This window comes from Crotalus tigris, unplaced genomic scaffold (assembly GCF_016545835.1).
Source record: "Crotalus tigris isolate CLP2741 ecotype Arizona unplaced genomic scaffold, ASM1654583v1 scf7180000024117.2648584, whole genome shotgun sequence".
NCBI lineage: Eukaryota > Metazoa > Chordata > Lepidosauria > Squamata > Viperidae > Crotalus > Crotalus tigris.
In genome coordinates this window covers 288,466-305,857 of record NW_024100394.1, presented here as the reverse complement: position 1 = coordinate 305,857, position 17,392 = coordinate 288,466, and positions in this window count along the sequence as shown.

The following is a 17,392-nucleotide window of genomic DNA, read 5'->3' as shown; positions in this document are numbered from 1 at the left end:
GTGCTTTAAAAAACTGCATTCCAAGATTAATGTGTCATAAATATAATTTATATCCAGGCCGTTCAAGCTGCTAGGGCGCTCTCAAAGCAGCTGAAAAGAGGGCAAACAAATCTTACAACAGTTAAAATTATTGCTGACCTTGACCCAAGCTTAAAAGGCTGGGTTGAAGAGAAGAATCTTAATTTTCTCCGGAAAATAAAAATATTGTGGTTGTCTGCAGTTCCCAAAAGGATGTATGCCCTTAATATGGGTTGCAGAGAAGAAAATACCTTTTTTTGTGAGTCTGACAGCTTGAAGAGTGTGTTTGTATTTGCTCAGCCATTTCAAGTTACCCACTTTACTAAGGATGGCCATATCATTTTGTGCTTCAATATCCTTAATTCTTTGGGCAAGAAACAGGAAGGCCACAGCTTCTTACAAAATTTGTCAATTTAGTGAACCAGGAAGTTTGTGATTGTAGTTTTATTTGCTCTAGTAGGCATAACCTGGGGAGTCTATCACTCTCCATTTCATTAATTTTATGCCAGTAACTATATGTTCTAATTTTGGATAGAACATGAATTGTATGAATTCCCAGTTCAGCTCTAACTGCTGCAGCAGATGTTCTTGGATCTATGCCCAAAATACATCTCAGGTGCTGGGACTGCATTTGTTCTAGTGTTGTAATCTAGTATATACCCCAAACTTCTGCTCCATACAAAAGCATAGGAGTAACCTTAGTTTTATATACTCTTTAATGGAACAAGGGACCCTGCATAACTATGATTTTTTTTAAATTTAAGCAGTAGATTCAAACAAGCCTTTGCTCTAAGTGTGCTCTGTTGATGATGGCAAGCCCAAGACCCAGTCTTGGAAAATGGTATGCCTAAATATACAAAGATGTTAACCTGTTCAATTGGTTCACCATCTAATTGCCATCTATGTCTCTCATGATGTTTTCCAAACACCAAAATTTTTTATTTAGATTTACTGATAGTTAGGCAATAGGAGTTAAACCTTCTTAACAGTCTGCACAATCCTATTTGTGAATATGATAATAGGATCATATGATCGGCATAGAGCAAGCTATTACAGTATGTATTTAGGATCATTGGCATATATACCATGGGATCCTTCATTAACCCTGGCAGGTCATTAATGTATAGATTAAATAATAATGGGGCCGGATACACCCTTGTCTTACCCCTTTATTTGTGAGAATCCTGTTAGTCAGGGCCCCATTAACCCCATACCGCACCTTCAAACAGGTACTTGTGTAAAGGGCTTTAATCAAAGCTAGCAATCTAGGTTCCATTTTAAGATATGTCAGTTTACTCCATAGTACTTCTCTGTTTACATTATCAAATGCTGCTGTAAGATCTATAAAAGCAGCAAACGGGTCTCCTCTTATAGGCATATTTGGCAATTAGATGGTTCAGGACAAAGCAGTTATCAATGGTAGATCTGTTTTGTCTAAAACCTGCTTGTTCTTCTGCAAGGATATGATTTTCCTCTACCCAGATTTCAGTTCTATTCAAAAGGAACCTAGCATATATTTTTGCTACAAGGTCAATAAGTCCAACGGGCCTATAATTACTAGGATCCTTTTTATTCTCTTTTTATATATGGGGACAACTATTGCCATCTTCCACCCATCTGGTATATGGCAGGTGTTATTTATATGTGTAAAAAACCTGCCAGTACTGGACCCCACCAGTCGGGGAATTTCTTAAATAATTTTCCTGGCAAAAAATCGTCACCTGGGGCTTTATTACGCTTTAGGCTTTTAATGATGGATTGTATCTCTTTTACCAAGACTGGAGGCCAAAGGGGCGGAGTTCTAGTATTTACTAAGTCACTGCTTAAAGACGGTTTTTCTACAGGTTCCGTAGAAGCAAACAGACATTGATAATAATTTTCCCAGTCCTCAGCTGGGATTGGTATATCAAATGCAAATCTCTGTTTCTTTAGGACTCCTGCTACAGAGTGCCACAATATTACTGAGTTGTGACTTTTGGCAGCCAGCTCAAGTTCTGACCAGACTGAAATGGCAAAACTTTTTTTCTTTAATTTTGTAATTTTTTTATATTCCCTTCTTGTGTGCAACATCTCAGCTTTTGTATGAGCAGTAGGATTCCTCTGGGCAAGCCGCATGACTGCCTTCAATTTCTTTTTCAGGCGCTGGCATTTAGGATCAAACCAACAGGGTCTACCCACTCGGGCTCTAGTTGTTAGGTGTTTCTTTAGGGCAGTAGTTCTCACCCTTTCTAATGCCGTGACCCCATAATACAGTTCCCCATGTTGTGGTGACCCCCAACCACTTATACATCACCTGGTGCCAGGGGCGTGGCCAAAGAAAAGGGGGGAAAAATGGTGGACAGCCTTGTTTGGCGACTCCCATGAAATGGTCGTTCGACCCCAAATGGGGTCCCGACCCACAGGTTGAGAACCACTGCTTTAGGGAGTTACAGAGATTAGAGAACCCGTTAAAGCCTGATAGCCAATCAGTAGAAGATGACTGGATTGTTCTGGCCTAGTTGGTAGCATTCTCTGCTTTAAGGCAGTCTGATATTGCCTTAGTGTCAACTTTGGCCCAAGTTATCCTTTTGTTTTGGGTCACCTCTACCTTTTTGGTGAGCCATCTGTCAGCCATTTTATATGGTCTCAAATCTGAGTGGCTTCGCAATATCACACTTACAGGCTGATGATTGCTATTGTTGCTAAAGTGTACCGTATAAGCCTATACTTAAATTCCCACTTTTTACAGAACATATTCACATATGATGAGTAATTATCACACCTTAGTCTCTCCCTTCAAATTCGATTTTAGCTTTGGAAGAATGCTCCGATTACATATGGATCAATATATATCTTTTTTAAAAAAATGTATACTGGAATTTCTGTGTTTGAGCTGAAATTAGAAAGCAGGGTTGCTTTCATGAAATAATTGGGAATTTAATGAGCTTATTTTCCTATCCTAAAATTTCTACTATAATATAACAGTGAAATATGTATAGACGTCTTTACTATTCATCCTTTTTACCATTAAATCCCTAGTGAATCAGGGTGGCTAAGGAATAGGCCAGACCTAATGGTAGCAGGTACCTGTCTTTCCAAGCGTTGTGCATAGACAATGTATTGTTTGGGAGACTGATAGCACAGGGAAAAGGGTGACAATACCTTCACCCATTGCATCTCTATATGTCTTTATTCTCTTCAATCATTTTCTCATTTTACGGCTCATTACCCAAGTTGCGAAAAGAAGTCAGTTTTCTCATTCCATTCCTAGGTGGGTTTGGATGGGCCTCTTCCATCCTGAACAGTGCAAGAGAGAAGTGCCCTTGCTCTCTGTTTTTCTTTTTCTTTCTCAATAAGAAACTGGGAATAGAAGATCACAGCTGACCCATGCTCCCAAGACTGCAGAATTAGATCATTTCCTTTCCTCCCTGCTGGTGGCAAAGCAACTACCAATCGCTCTCCTCAACATGAAGTGAGGGAAGAATAGGCAATTTAGAACAGCAGGTTTAGCAACATGTCAAATTGCCTAACAGGTTGCTAATGCAGAAAGATATGCCTTGCTAAGTAGGAGGCAAGGTCTTCTATGTTCATACTCTGACAACCTCTCCTCTCTGCCTCTCGCCTGTCAGTTTTAGTATTTCTAGGTCTATGGTAGAGATTTTCTGAAAGATGAGTCCCATAGGAATGGAGTAAGTCTATGGTGTAAAATGGCAGCTAACAATGAGTGAGTTCCATCCTTGACTAAGGTTTGAAAGGAAATGTCAATGATAGTAGTGAATGAGGAAGGATTCCGGTTCTGGTCTCACAGCAGCCAGCAGCACCTACTGCTATTCAAGCTGGGAGGGAGTAATTTCTCCCCACCAAAATAAAAATAATGGCCACCATGTGAAACCCTTTCTGGCAGAAGTAGTGAAAAATCTGTAGTGCACCCAATGGGGTGAGCTGGTAAACTTAAGTTTTTCCTTCCCAGTTTCATTTTTTTCTGTGTAGCATAACGTTAGTACTCACTCAAGGAAGTGCTAGTTCTGATATTTAAATCATTAGTTTAGCACTCTTTCCAAATTGACAGGTGAAAGTCATTGCTTTTAACTTTTGGAGACTGTAGTGAATTGTTTTGGCAGAAATAGGAAATCTGGGTGGCAACAGTTTATGGTTACAAATCTCTAAGGGGAGAGGATGGATGAAAAGCAGGGCAAAAGTGGACTCTAGTCACCCATATATCCATCAATGGAGAACTTACTTGGCACCATATTTCTGCTGCTTGGCTGAAGTCACTTCACAAAAATATCATTCCAAGTGCTTTGGAATAGCGACAGAAGCAAACATAGGGCTGGCAAAGTCTCATTTATAAAATGGGAAAGAAGGCTTCTAAGCCACCTGAGTTTTCTGTTAGCATTTAATCATAAAATTAAGCACCCCAGTTTTGCCAAATGGAAGTGCTAATTTAATGAATCACAAGGGAAGGTCATAAGGCCAGCAGTTAAGAGATATTATGATACATTCTACCAGGAGAGAGAAGTAGAAAGAGAGGGGAGGGGGGAGAAACTATTGGGTGAAGCAAAGTTACATAATGATGAATGTCCCAAAAGTCATAATTATGAGATATATATTATTTTGGATGGTGGTAATTTTTAGCACTAAACAGCTGGAACTATAGTATAATTACACCATCACTTTTTAGAACATAAATAGAAATTGGCATAGAATCCTTGAATCTGGAAGGGGTTGATTTAATCAAGGACACTTTTTTTCCAAGATGGCTGAGTGGGGAGGATTTTTTTTTTTCTAACAGGAGGATAAGTTAATGCTGTTTATTATATGCAGCATTTCCATTCTAGATATTCAGTAAAATCTAATCTAATGAAGATTGTTATTTATGGAATGGCACATTTCATATGTCCTCAACTATCCATAATGGTACACGTGATTGATTATATTATTTTATGAAGGCAAATATATGTGTCCCAGGATAATGTTGCATGAGTCTGAAAGCTCGGAAAAAGTAAACCTCTGGTCCCAACTGACTCAGATTGGATCTTGCAATATTATTTTATCCCCATTTTTTAATAAATATTTTATTAGTTTTCTATTTTTACAAACAAGTGCTTAATAGACAACATGTTGACTGGATTGATTAATAATTCCATGGTACTTATAAGCTTCTACAAACTAAATCCAATATTACACCATCCAATACCTTCTCTCTTCTTCCAGTAATAAACATATTTCCACATTAAGCAAATACAATTCTTATTGTTGTTAATAGATATACAGTTGAATATCTCCATTTATTACAGTTTTCTAATAAAATCAATGGTATCAGTTTAAAATATCTTTTCTAACCAAAACATATCTTAATTGCATTTGCACTCAATATCCATTTATTCAGTCAGTATCCTATTTTCGCTTTTTTCTTCAGTTTTAGCTTCCCATCCACATTCAAAATATCCCAATCATTTATAGTTTCAATACAAGTTATATTTGGGTAACCAAAAGATTCCCTTATTCAAACTTCTTAGCATTTTCTTATTTCCCTTTTCATGCCAAAATATGATATTCTGATTACCAATCTTATCTATCTAGTTATAATAATATTTCTATTTCTAGCAATCTATTTTTAATCATTTTCAAACATCTAATTGATAATATAATATCCCCTCTAACCGGTCAAAGCTTCTGTTTTCTTCAGTCTTATTCTAGCTTTCTTCCTTTGCCAACTAACTTTCCAAGTCAGTGCATTTGGATCATCAAATAAGTCTTTCTCTATTTTTGTGCATATTATTTGGAGCAAAAGAAACAATTTAGTTAAAGTATTTTTAGAAGAGCTAGCCCATTGATAATCATTAAACAGCCTCCCTCTTTCTCCGATTCCCCACAGTTCTGGTAACAGCTCTATCTTCCGTTCCATCGACTTTCCTTCCTTATCCTCCAGTATGCACTGAAATCTTGGTGGATAAAATGTCTTTTCCATTTCCAATGTTATCATTATGTCTTCTAATTCTTCATTTGTCTGAGTCTGGCCGTTAGTTTTTTCCTTTGGCTCCTCCATATTTAGGTCAGCTTTCTCTAGTTTTCCTTCTATTTTCTGGGTTGCTAGTTCCTTCTCTGTGGTTATTTTCTGGGTTTGTAGATTTAAATCTGAAAATTGTTCTTTTATCTCCTTTGTGTTATTTTTAATCTCATCATAAGTTAAGGCAATTGTTTCTTGTATTAATTTCAACATAGAGAGGATTTCTTTCTTTGATTCATCAGTATTTTCTTGGTGGTATGTCAAACTTAGGCTTCTGGAGACAGACGTTAAGGATGTTTTTTTACCATTTAGAGCTAAATATAGAACATCCATTTTATTTTTTGTAAATGGCCTTTATAGAAATCTGTTTGAAAACTTAGGAAGTTTCAGTTAATTATTATTGCAACTCCAGATTATCCAACCAATTTATCAATCCTTTCTTAAACCTCCCCTAAGCAAATATAAGTAAAATTCATTTTTTTCTGTCCAATAAGAAATATATCCTTTATCATGGTTCTAATAGATCAGCGGTTCTCAACCTATAGGTCGCGACCCCAGTGGGGGTCGATCGACCATTTCTCGGGAGTCGCCAAACAAGGCGATCCGCCATTTTCCCCCCTCGGGGGGCGGCGCCGCGCATGCACGCTGCGCATGGGGGCGGCACCGTGCATGCGCGCTGCGCATGGGGGCAGCACACATGCATGCTGCGCCGCGCATGGGGGCACCGCGCATGGGGGCGCCGCGCATGCGCGGCACGTTTGTGTGACGGGGGTCGCCGTCACACAAACGTTGAGAAGCACTGTGATAGATGAAACCAATAAAAGAACTTTAAGGCAAGAATTCTTCCTTAAAGAACATTTTATTAGGAAACAAAGTATCCTAATGTAAGTTGAACCCAAAACTGAAATTTCCTCCCCCAGATGCAAAGTAACAAGTTGCAATTCCCACCCCAAAGAAGCTGTCAGAAATCACATTCTCCAATTAACACAAAACTCAGGCTGTCCTTCCCAGCTCCTCAGCCTGCCAAAACTTTATCAAGTAATGACCTTGAGTTCCCCCACAGCTGCAATTGTTATGGCGAACTAAGCCCTCAAGCATTTACTCCATCCCACCCTTCTACATCTAACTTCAAAACAGTAAAAAAATACACTCTAAAAGCAAAGGTAAAATGGCTGCTGATTCTTAGTTGTCAGAGCATTGACATCCATTGTCAGAGCATTGACAACCTTTCTGTCCAGGGAGAAAAAAGAACCATTAAAAGTTGTTTATCAATCAAGATTTATAATCCAAAATGTTCCATCATATCAGGCAATAGTGTATATTTCTTCTACAGGAAAATATTCCACAATACAGTTCTGAAAGTCAGTAGTTGTATTCGTAGTTCAGACAGGCCAATTTTAGAATAATTTATCGTCTCTGCCACAGAGATAAGCAGCCCCCAAGCCTTTTCTTTCTCAGCTGCAATCTTCAAAAGTAAAAGCTTCCAAGGCCAGCCAGAGTCTTGTCTAAATCTGGGTTTTGAGCCAGGTTTCTTTTAGGCATAATAAGTTGTAGTGCTGTAAATTCACCACTAAATGTCATTGACGCCATTTTCCAGTTTGTTTGCAGATTTTAAAAATCTCTTTTTAAAAAAAGGTCTTAAAAGCACTTTTAGTCCCTGAATTTCCAAGCCATATCTATATATATTAATTCCAACTTAGTCTTGTAGTTTTCTCCATTTCCCTCAAGTAATTAAATTGCTGCTTTTCTTTTTCCGAGGGAATGGGGCAGAAATTCCCCTTCCCTTTCTCATCAGGGAAAGTGCTTTAGGCAGTTTTTCAGGAAGAGGTCTTAAAATCATAAAGAGAGGATCAGGTCTCACCCAGTTTCATCCACGTTACTGTAATGTTGCTTGTTGGTGCTTATTGTCTTCCATTTTCAGCAGCTTAGGACTGGCTATGCGAATGTAGCCAGTCTTTCCCCCACCAGTTTGGAGGGCTTCCGCTCCCTGCGATCAACGAGGGTCCCTTCCTTGCTCGTTGCCTCTATGGGGCAACTTTCAACCCTTTCCAGGGTCCCCCAGTGGGGTGAAATAGAACACAAAAGATGGAGCCCCATCTTCCTGCATCTGTTCTGATGTGATGTCAAAACCGGAAGCCATTTTATTCACATTTTTATGGGAGCATTTTGTGTTATCTTGGTCAAAGTTATTTTAAGAAGTGTAGTAATAGACATTCTTTCTCTCACTCTCTCTCATGCACTTTGTCTCTCTCACACATACAAACACACATGCACATGGATGGAGGCCTACCTAAAGTAATATTCAATGTTTGAAATGATTAAGTGGTTCCATGCTCATTAAAAGCAAGGCAAGTAGTTTAATAAAATAGAATTACATTATTAATATGGCTTTCCTCACATATTCCCATAAACATGCATGCCCATTATGCACTTTCCTTTCAATCTAAGCAACATTAAGAGAAGTGTAGAAAAAGAGTAAGGCCTGGTAAGTTAATAAATAAAAGATAGCTGGAGAGGAAAAAAAACAATGCTCAACAGTTGGACATTTATCTATTGTCCTCTGCTTGCCCTTCCTCGTGTCTTTGATCATCTGAGGCTCTCAGATAGTGTTTTTAGTAAAATAGAGATGGAATTGACTAAACTTAGGTGCATATAAACAAGGGATAAGAATAATTGTATGGAATTACACACAGTGAGAAGGCAGGATTGCTATTTCAGCTCTGGAAAATCCAAGAAACCAAGAATGACTTAAGGAGTTACTTCTGAGTATGTAGTTTATTGTATAGATAGAAATCTTGCCAGACTTAAACATTTATTTGTATAACTCCTAGATTTACCCTGTGAAGTTCTAGAAGTTCACCTTTGCTCTTTTTCTACATACTAAAGATTCTGAACATCTTTGTCTTTTTTTTTTTTTTTTGCTCACTTGGAAAGAGTCCTTCCCTCCTGTGACTCTGCCCCACATTTCAGCACCTCCCTTAGATCATGCTGACCTTGTTCCTGACTACTGTTTGTTGAACAGAATGAAATAAATTTCAAAGTGTTGTCTGCTAGTGCCACAAAACTGTGCTTAAGCAGAACAATTGTGTAGAAGCATAAAAGCAGCAATCAAGTGAATGAGAAGCTTGGCCCTCCAGTAAGGATGGATTCACTGTATGTAAGCAATCTTGAGTCCTCTGATTCCATCCCTTTATGCTCATTGAACAGGATTCCTTATCCTAGGAAGATAGTATGAGTTCACATCATCTGAAAACCACGCCAAACTATGCAATTGAGATTTCGTGAAAGAAATGGCAGACTGAAGACTGCTCCAGAGAATCAGTGCTTGCAGCTAAGAACAAGGAGGCAATGAGTAGATTGGCTCCCTTGAGCCTCTATGGAGAGACTGAGAGCATGTGAGATTGCCCATGTTGTGCACCTCACAAGAGGAATGCAAGCAGTGGTCTCTAGAGCAGGGGTTCTCAACCTTGGCAACTTTAAGACTTGCTGGCTGAGGAATTCTGGGAGTTGAAGTCCACAAGTCTTAAAGTTGCCAAGGTTGAGAACCCCTGCTCTAGAGGGTAGGGAAACTGGGAGATGAGAGAATTTGCTGTTTTTGCTCCAGCTGCAGTTAAAGCACACTGAATTTGCACTCCCTTTGCTAACCACCTTCAGAAATTGAAGAGATTAATTGGAGTAACTTTTTCCTGCTGGATTTACAAAAGAATTTTGTTAAAATTTTGAAGAAAATTTAGGCAAGGGATACTGATTATTTGAAAAGGATTAAAGAGCAATTTTGTTTTATATAAAAGGAAGGAACATAACATTTACTTATTTGGCCAAGATTAAAATGGGATAAGTTATTTTGGGGAGTTCTTTCTGAACATGCTGATATCTGGACTGGAAAAAAACATTGTGTGTTGGATTTGCTTACAGTAAAGAGTTGAGATACGGAATGATGAGTTTTATATTTGTTAATAAATGTGATTATTTTAGGGCTATTTGGACATTGCTGAAACTTAAATTGGAAAAGCCATAGTTTATTGAACTTGCCTATAGTTACAAGTTGAGTTATGGGATGAGGAGTTTTATATCTATTAACTAAGAGAGGTATAATGATAGTGAAATTGTGCAATGAAGGCAGGAAATTGTTTTCTTGGGGTTTTTCTTTGTTTTTTTTTCTTTTGCTTTCTTGTATCTTTTCTCTTGTTTTTCTATTTTTCTTTTTAAAAATATGTTTTATTAAAGCAGTTAAAACTGTTAATCAATTTTTTTTATAATCACAAGTGCTTATTTTATCAGCAACATATTGTCTGAGTTCCAACATGTAACTTACTAATACATATTAAGTTCCTTTCTCTCTACCTCGTTTTTCTATTTTTAAAAGGACAATGCAGCAGCTGACAAAGATGAATTTGTGCAGCATCCTTCTGTGCTGTGAAAGAGAGAAAACCTTTGAGGGTTGTTTTATAAAGAACAGTTTCATAAAGAACATCTAGGCTAATATACAGATGCCATGAAAAAGTGCATATTCAGAAATATACTGTTTCTGCAAAGGTCCAGTGCATAGCAGAAGTCTTGGCTTTGCTATGAATTTTGTTATCTGGACTTGGGGTTTTCTTGCACTTTGACACTTCAGCTGTTTTTAAATAGCCCTTGTGAGACTCTTCAGATTTGAAGAATTAGACCTCACATCTTGCTCTCTCAGCTGTTTTGACCTCTAATGTCCCACGACTTTGCAATTAACTTCATGCAAGTGTTTTATGGCCAGCTTAAGCCATGAAAACAGGACACCAACAATGGCATAATACTGTGTTGCAAAAGGCTGGGCAAAGTTAACAGTAGGACATCTCAGTGGGCTCTGTGTCACTTCTTCTCCCTTCTAATCCAAAAATATTCCTAGTCTTAACTAGGGAATGTTGCTTTTACAAATACAAGTGTCCAGGAGGAGTTAGAGTTAGGAAGCATAGACTCAGGACACCTTTCCCTAACTGGGTCCACTCCAGATATATGGGAGACTTTGGTTCCCAGAATTTTCAATGATTGCCAATAGTGGCTGGGGAATTTTGAGAACTGAGAGTTGTACATCTGGAGGGGGACAGGTTGGGAGAGGTTAATTAAAATCTCACACACATTGCATTCACACACACTGCATACAATCATATAAGATGATAAATTGCTACTCTACTTTGATTGGCAATAATTATCAGAGTGCAATCATTCCCATCTCCTGCTTCCTAGTCCAGGGCTTTTCAAACCATGATATGCGTACCACCAGTGGTACTTTAGCACCTGGCTGGTGGTATGTGAGCCCTACCTAATTGTAGTGGGGGAGGGAACCAGTTAAAGCAGAGCCGCAAAGACCTGGAGGAGATCAGTTGGAGTTGCAGAGCTTGGCAGGATCCCCAGGATCTGCCATGTGGTGACATGCTAATTGGAGCTTCCAGTGCATCCGGAAGAGAAAAGGAGGAGGAGGGTGGAGAGAAGAGAAAGTATAAAAGGGGCAGACCAAGAAGAGAAGATGCTTTTCTTACCAAGCAGTGAAGAGAGACAGAGCGAGCGGCCTGTTTTCGGAGGAATAGCGACCGAGTGGTCTGTTTTCGGAGGAAGGGTGAATGAGTGAGCGGTGTGTTTATCAAGCATGTGCTTTCAGGCAAAGGTTGAGTGAGAAAGTGAGTGAGCTGGGCAGGAGCCCAGGAGAGCAGCTACAGCTGATTTGCGCTTCTGCGGAGCCGCCCAGAAGCGCAGATCAGTTGTAGCCTGGCACTAATCCTGGTGCTTCTGCTAAATTAGCAAGCAGCATATTTTCTGGCGAAGTGCAAGCAAATGAGCTGGGCAGGAGCTCAGGATTGGGGTGCACAGCTACAGCTGATCCGCACTTCTGCAGAGCTGCTCAGAAGCGTGGATCAGCTGGAGCCCAGCACTGATCCTGGCGCTTCTATTGAGCCCCAAAGAAGTGTGGATCAGCTGTCAGGGTTCAGGAGAAGCACCAGGATCAGTGAAGGAAGGAAGGAAGGAAGGAAGGAAGGAAGGAAGGAGATGGGAATGAGAAGGAGGGAAAGAAGGACGGGAGGAATGAAGGAAGGAAGGAAGAAAGGAAGGAGATGGGAATGAGAAGGAGGGAAAGAAGGATGGGAGGAATGAAGGAAGGAAGGAAGGAAGGAAGGAAGGAAGGAAGGAAGGAAGGAAGGAAGGAGATGGGAATGAGGTAGGCAGGGTAGAAGGGAAAAAGGAAGGAAAAACCCCCCCCCCACGGTAACCACAATGCTAATGTGGCCCTCAATGAAATTGAGTTTGACAGCCCTGATATAAAAGGTTGTTAAGTGAATCTGGTTTACCCATTGACTTTGCTTGTCAAAAGGTTGCAAAAGGGGATCACATGACCTTGAGACACTGCAGCCATCATAAATATGAATCAGTTGCCACGCATCTGAATGTAAATCACATGACCCTGGGAACTCTGAAACAGTCATAAGTGTGAAAAAATGGTCATAAGTCATTTTTCAGTGCCGTTGTAACTTCGAGCAGTCACTAAGCAAACTGTTGTAAGTCAAGGACTATCTGTACTTTATCACTTTTTTCCTTTTTTGGGGGGGGGGTCAAGTTTTTGACACCTTGCTAAATAACTGGTGGTATTCGGATATTGCCATATCCTAAAAGTGGTACAATGGGTGAAAAGGTTGAAAAGCCCTGCACTAGTCCTTAAAAATGGTGATAGATAAGGATTGAACTTGAACTCTTCTCTATATAGAATATGGGTCTGTCCTTGAAATTCATCTAATCTTCTTAGGCACCTACTATTGAAGAACACGAATAGAAAGAAGAACCAGTGGTGTATAATAGTTAAAATGTTAGACCGTCACTGAAGAGACCCGTGTTAGTGATTTCCAGAAGAAACTGTGATAGTGCCAGAATGATGCATCACACAAATGTCACCAAGAATTATTTGTATCCTGATGTCTGATGCAAGAGTGTAAGTTGTGACATTTGCATGATAGTGTGATCATCATTCACATGTCCTCATTTGCCATGCCCAGGTTCATGTTTCCACTTGATCATTCTCTTTGCCTACATTCCCACACCATACATTGGACCTGGGGATCTTGTGAAGATATGGCGCCTGCAAAATGATAGTATTGTTTGTAAGATATTTATTGCATTCTCCCATGATATGTTACGGTAGGACTAATTGTTTTAAATGGTTTCTGAATTAGTTTTTGCTTTTAGTGTCCTAACTGTGTGAACTGTCCAGAGTCACACATGTGAAATGTGCAGCTATATAAACTGAACAAAGTAGGTAGAATGAGTTTACCATTGAAAAGGAAAAATGGACCATGTTGGGACAACTCAAAGTCTTAAAAAATGAAATGAAGAAAGGGACGGCTATTTACCTTGCTCTCCTAATAATGAGAAAACAAGTACTTTTGAAGCTACATAGATTCTAAAATTCTTTTGTGTGGTTGTGTATGTTATGCACACAGTAATACATACAGAATTTTTTTTGCTGCATTTCTTAAATGATGTTTGAATGCTAGAATGAAGGGTTTTTTTTCATTTTCTTCTGTTAACACTTTTGTATCATTAATATGTTCTCTCTTTGTCATCTGGTCAAATTCAATAGGTGAAAAGGGTAATTGGACTGATGACAAATGAGCATGTAATTTTCTGTTGAAAACTTGGTCCTTCATGCCACAATGTGTTGGCATTACTGAATAGTAAGATCAAATTGTCAACTGCAGAGGCTCAATTCAACCACTTAAAGAAAAAGAAATGACTTTAAAAGGAGTGGAATGTACATGCAAGCTGGCAGAGTTAAGTGAAAACTGAACTGCATTAGCAAAGGTTTACGATGTCTTCTCACATAGGAAACAATTATTACAAACCATTCTACCAGCTTTTGACTAACTCAAAAATTGTAAGCAAGCTTCTGTTTATCAAAAGATTCAGTTCATTCCTCCCCTATCATCACAACACTAGTCATGGAGCAGCCTGCAATGACAATAATATTATAAATAGTTTCTGTTGAAATACTGTATACTAAAATAGTCAAAGATATTAGTTCTGGAAATGTGGAAAGGAAGTTTCAATAGCTTGTAAGTGCTGGAATGTGTCAGTTCCAGGAGCGAGCTGATAGATTCTCATTTCTGTAGCACACAAAGTGGTGGCCTCTTAATGTGTTAGGACTACAGTATTTTGGAACTACAAAGACCATTCTCGCTGGGAATTGTGTGAGTTTCAGTGCACATCTGGAAGATTTGTGGGAAATTTGCATGGGAAATGTCAATCTCAATTAAAAATTGGTATAAAGTTCCTAAGTGTTTATTTCAAACTGAAGGGTTTTAAACCCAGCGTATTCTCAGGAAGAGATTTTCATAAAGTCCTCCTCCAGCTCCAGACTCTGCTACTCCTACACAGTTTGAGCAGCTGCAGAGAGCTGGGAAAGGAGAGAAGGAATCTTCACAAACAAAAGCTGCAGAAGTGTCTAAGAAATCCAGATCCCACTGAGACCTCCAAGGGTTACCATTTAGGGAAGGAAATGGGAGAGAACAACACCTTGTTGCTTATGCAGACTGAAAAGACCAGACGTTGGTTGAAGACATCCCAGGTTGAAGCTGTTGTTTTTGTTTTAGATGAACATTCTTCAAATGGGTTTTTAGATACACATATCATGCTCACATCAAACATATAATTAACAATAGAATAGTTTTGGAATGTGCAGCCATGGCAAGGATGGAAAGGAGAAGAGGACTCAAGGTAGAGGCAAGATTTTGAGAAATGTGTGGATTGCATTCAAAAATGCGGTAGGACCAAGAACAAGGAAGTGAGTTGGGCGAGGAGAAATATATTAAGAGTAATTTATTAAATCAAATATTAGATTTGGTTTTAGTTAAAATGTTTTGTCTGCTTAATCTCCCTGTATTACATTATTATTTTTATTTGACACATTGAAAATTAATGTTGGGTGGCAACTTCTGGCAACTTTGCATCCAAAGCATTAAAAAATACCCCACATCTGTTTTTGGAGTTACCAACTCTTCACTATTGGCCACGTTTGCTACTTTTTATATCACTATGATTTTTATAGCTACTCTCAGAAGATTTCTTTTGGCACAGCTCTTTCCATAGGAGATCCAGACTCCGTCAGACCTTTCCTTTTGGTGAATGTACATAGTATCCATAGTGCAGGAAGGGACCCTCTAATCCAGGGGTCCTCAACCTTGGCAACTTTAAGACTTGTGGACTTTAACTCCCAGAATTCCTCAACCAGCTTTGCTGGCTGAGGAATTCTGGGAATTGAAGTCCACAAGTCTTAAAGTTGCCAAGGTTGAGGACCCCTGCTCTATCCCTTGCCTAAAGCAGAATCATCAGACCATTCCAGGCAAATGGCATCCAACCTTCACTTGGAAATCTCCAGTAATAATAGAGAATCTATGACTTGGATGCACATATGATGTTTTACTGAAAGTTTGAAATGTAGGAATGGTATCTTATATATAAAATATAAGATGTGACATTTTCTTGGTCTTGACACTAGAGGGCAACAGCATCCATGGGAAATGAAGGTTCATTCCCTTGCCTTTTGTGAAGTATGCAAAAGAGAGAATTTCGGTCCTTAGGGTGCATTTTTGCAAGAATATGACATCAAATTAAAGACCAGACTCTAGCCCATCTTTCAGTGTGTGTCTCACTATAGTTCCTGATCCAATAAATTGGTCATGGTTCCAACAGATGAAACTGTTCAAAAGAACTTCGAGGCATTGTTTACCTTAAAAAATCTTTTATTCAAGAAACAAAGTATCGGCACTACATAGTCGAAACCAAAAACTAAATTCCCCTTCCTTGGATACAAAATAACAAAGCACAATTCCCTCCTCCAATAAACAGTCATAAACCACATTCCCCAGTTAGCTTGAAGTGCGGGCTTTCTCCCCAGCTCTCCAGCCCACCAAAACTCTATCAACTCTGGGCCCAATGACCCTGGGTTCCCATGGCTGAGTTATTATTGTTACGACTAGCTGGACTCTCTTCCACATTCCCTCTCCCAGCATCAACTAACTCTAAAAGCAATAGAGAAAAATGGTTGCATTTCCATCTGTTGTCAAAGCAAGAACATCCAATGTTAGCAGCGTTGACAAAATTAGCTAAACTGACATGCTGTTTATATTTTTCTCTTGGATTTTATCTGGTTTCACTCACACATACTTGATGTTGTGGGCTGGAATGTTATCCTAGATAGTCCTCAAGTTACGTTATGATGCTTGCCCATTACAGTTGTGAATCGTGATGGTCGTAAAACATGTCAGTCATTTGATCAGCCCAACTTATGATCCTTTTCAGCAGTTGATTAATGAACACAGGCTGTTAAAAGAATCCATGGTTTCTATGAGCTGGTTTTGCTGAAAACCAGAAGTAAATGCCAGTATTCTGCAAAATTGTTGTAAAATGTGGCCATGTTGTAAAACGTGGGTCGCTTCAAATAGCCATGAATGTAGTCTGGTTGCTGAGTGCCAAAGTGCAATCATGTGACTATGAGAGGGGCATCAAATTTGGATTGTAAGTGCTCCAGGTAGGTACCTTCGAATGGTCGCTAAGTAACCAGTTGTAAATTGAAGACTCCTGTGTAATATTAACTGATATCAATAGAAGAGAATATTTGCAGCTCAGGATTGAATTGGGAGGTCCTTGGTGCTCTCTGAGCTTGGCTGTTTTTTTGCAGACGTTTCATTATCAAACTAGGTAGCATCATCAGTGCTAGAAGGGAATGGGTTTTGCTCTCTTTTTATGTACTAGTGACTTGCCTTGTCAGCATTGGTGGGAATGATCTTGGTGGTTTCTTGATTAGGCTGTTATGTACTGTTTAGTTTGTTTGTCTGAGTTGGTAGTTTCTTGATTGGGGTATTGTTTACTTTTTGATTGTTGGTTTAATGTTAATCTTGGTTTTAAATTCTGCTTATCTGAGGTGTTGATTGCTGGTAAAAAGAAGTGAAAGGCATCCCTTCTAGTCATGGTTGGGAATAAACCATGTTCTAATATGTTTAAATAATAATGATAACAGTGAAAAGATGTAGGGTGTGAACTGCCAGATAACTGTCACATTATATTGTATTAAACATTGTCTTCATTGTCTTGCTTTCAGATATGGGGTCTTGCTAATTAGAAATAAGTCTCTCAAACGATGACATGCTTAATCTCAGGTAAACCCTGCTTAAGAGTCCATGTGGATTCAAGTAAGTAAAAATGGACCACAGGCAACGTCTCTGTGTATTTGATGCCCAAGCCTGAATCCAGGCTAATGGTTGGTTTTGCAAATCACTTTGAGACCTTATTTGTTTAAATTTGGGTTTGTTGGATAAATGGCAAATTAGGCCCCCTATAATCACTTCACAAACTTTCACCTTTAACATT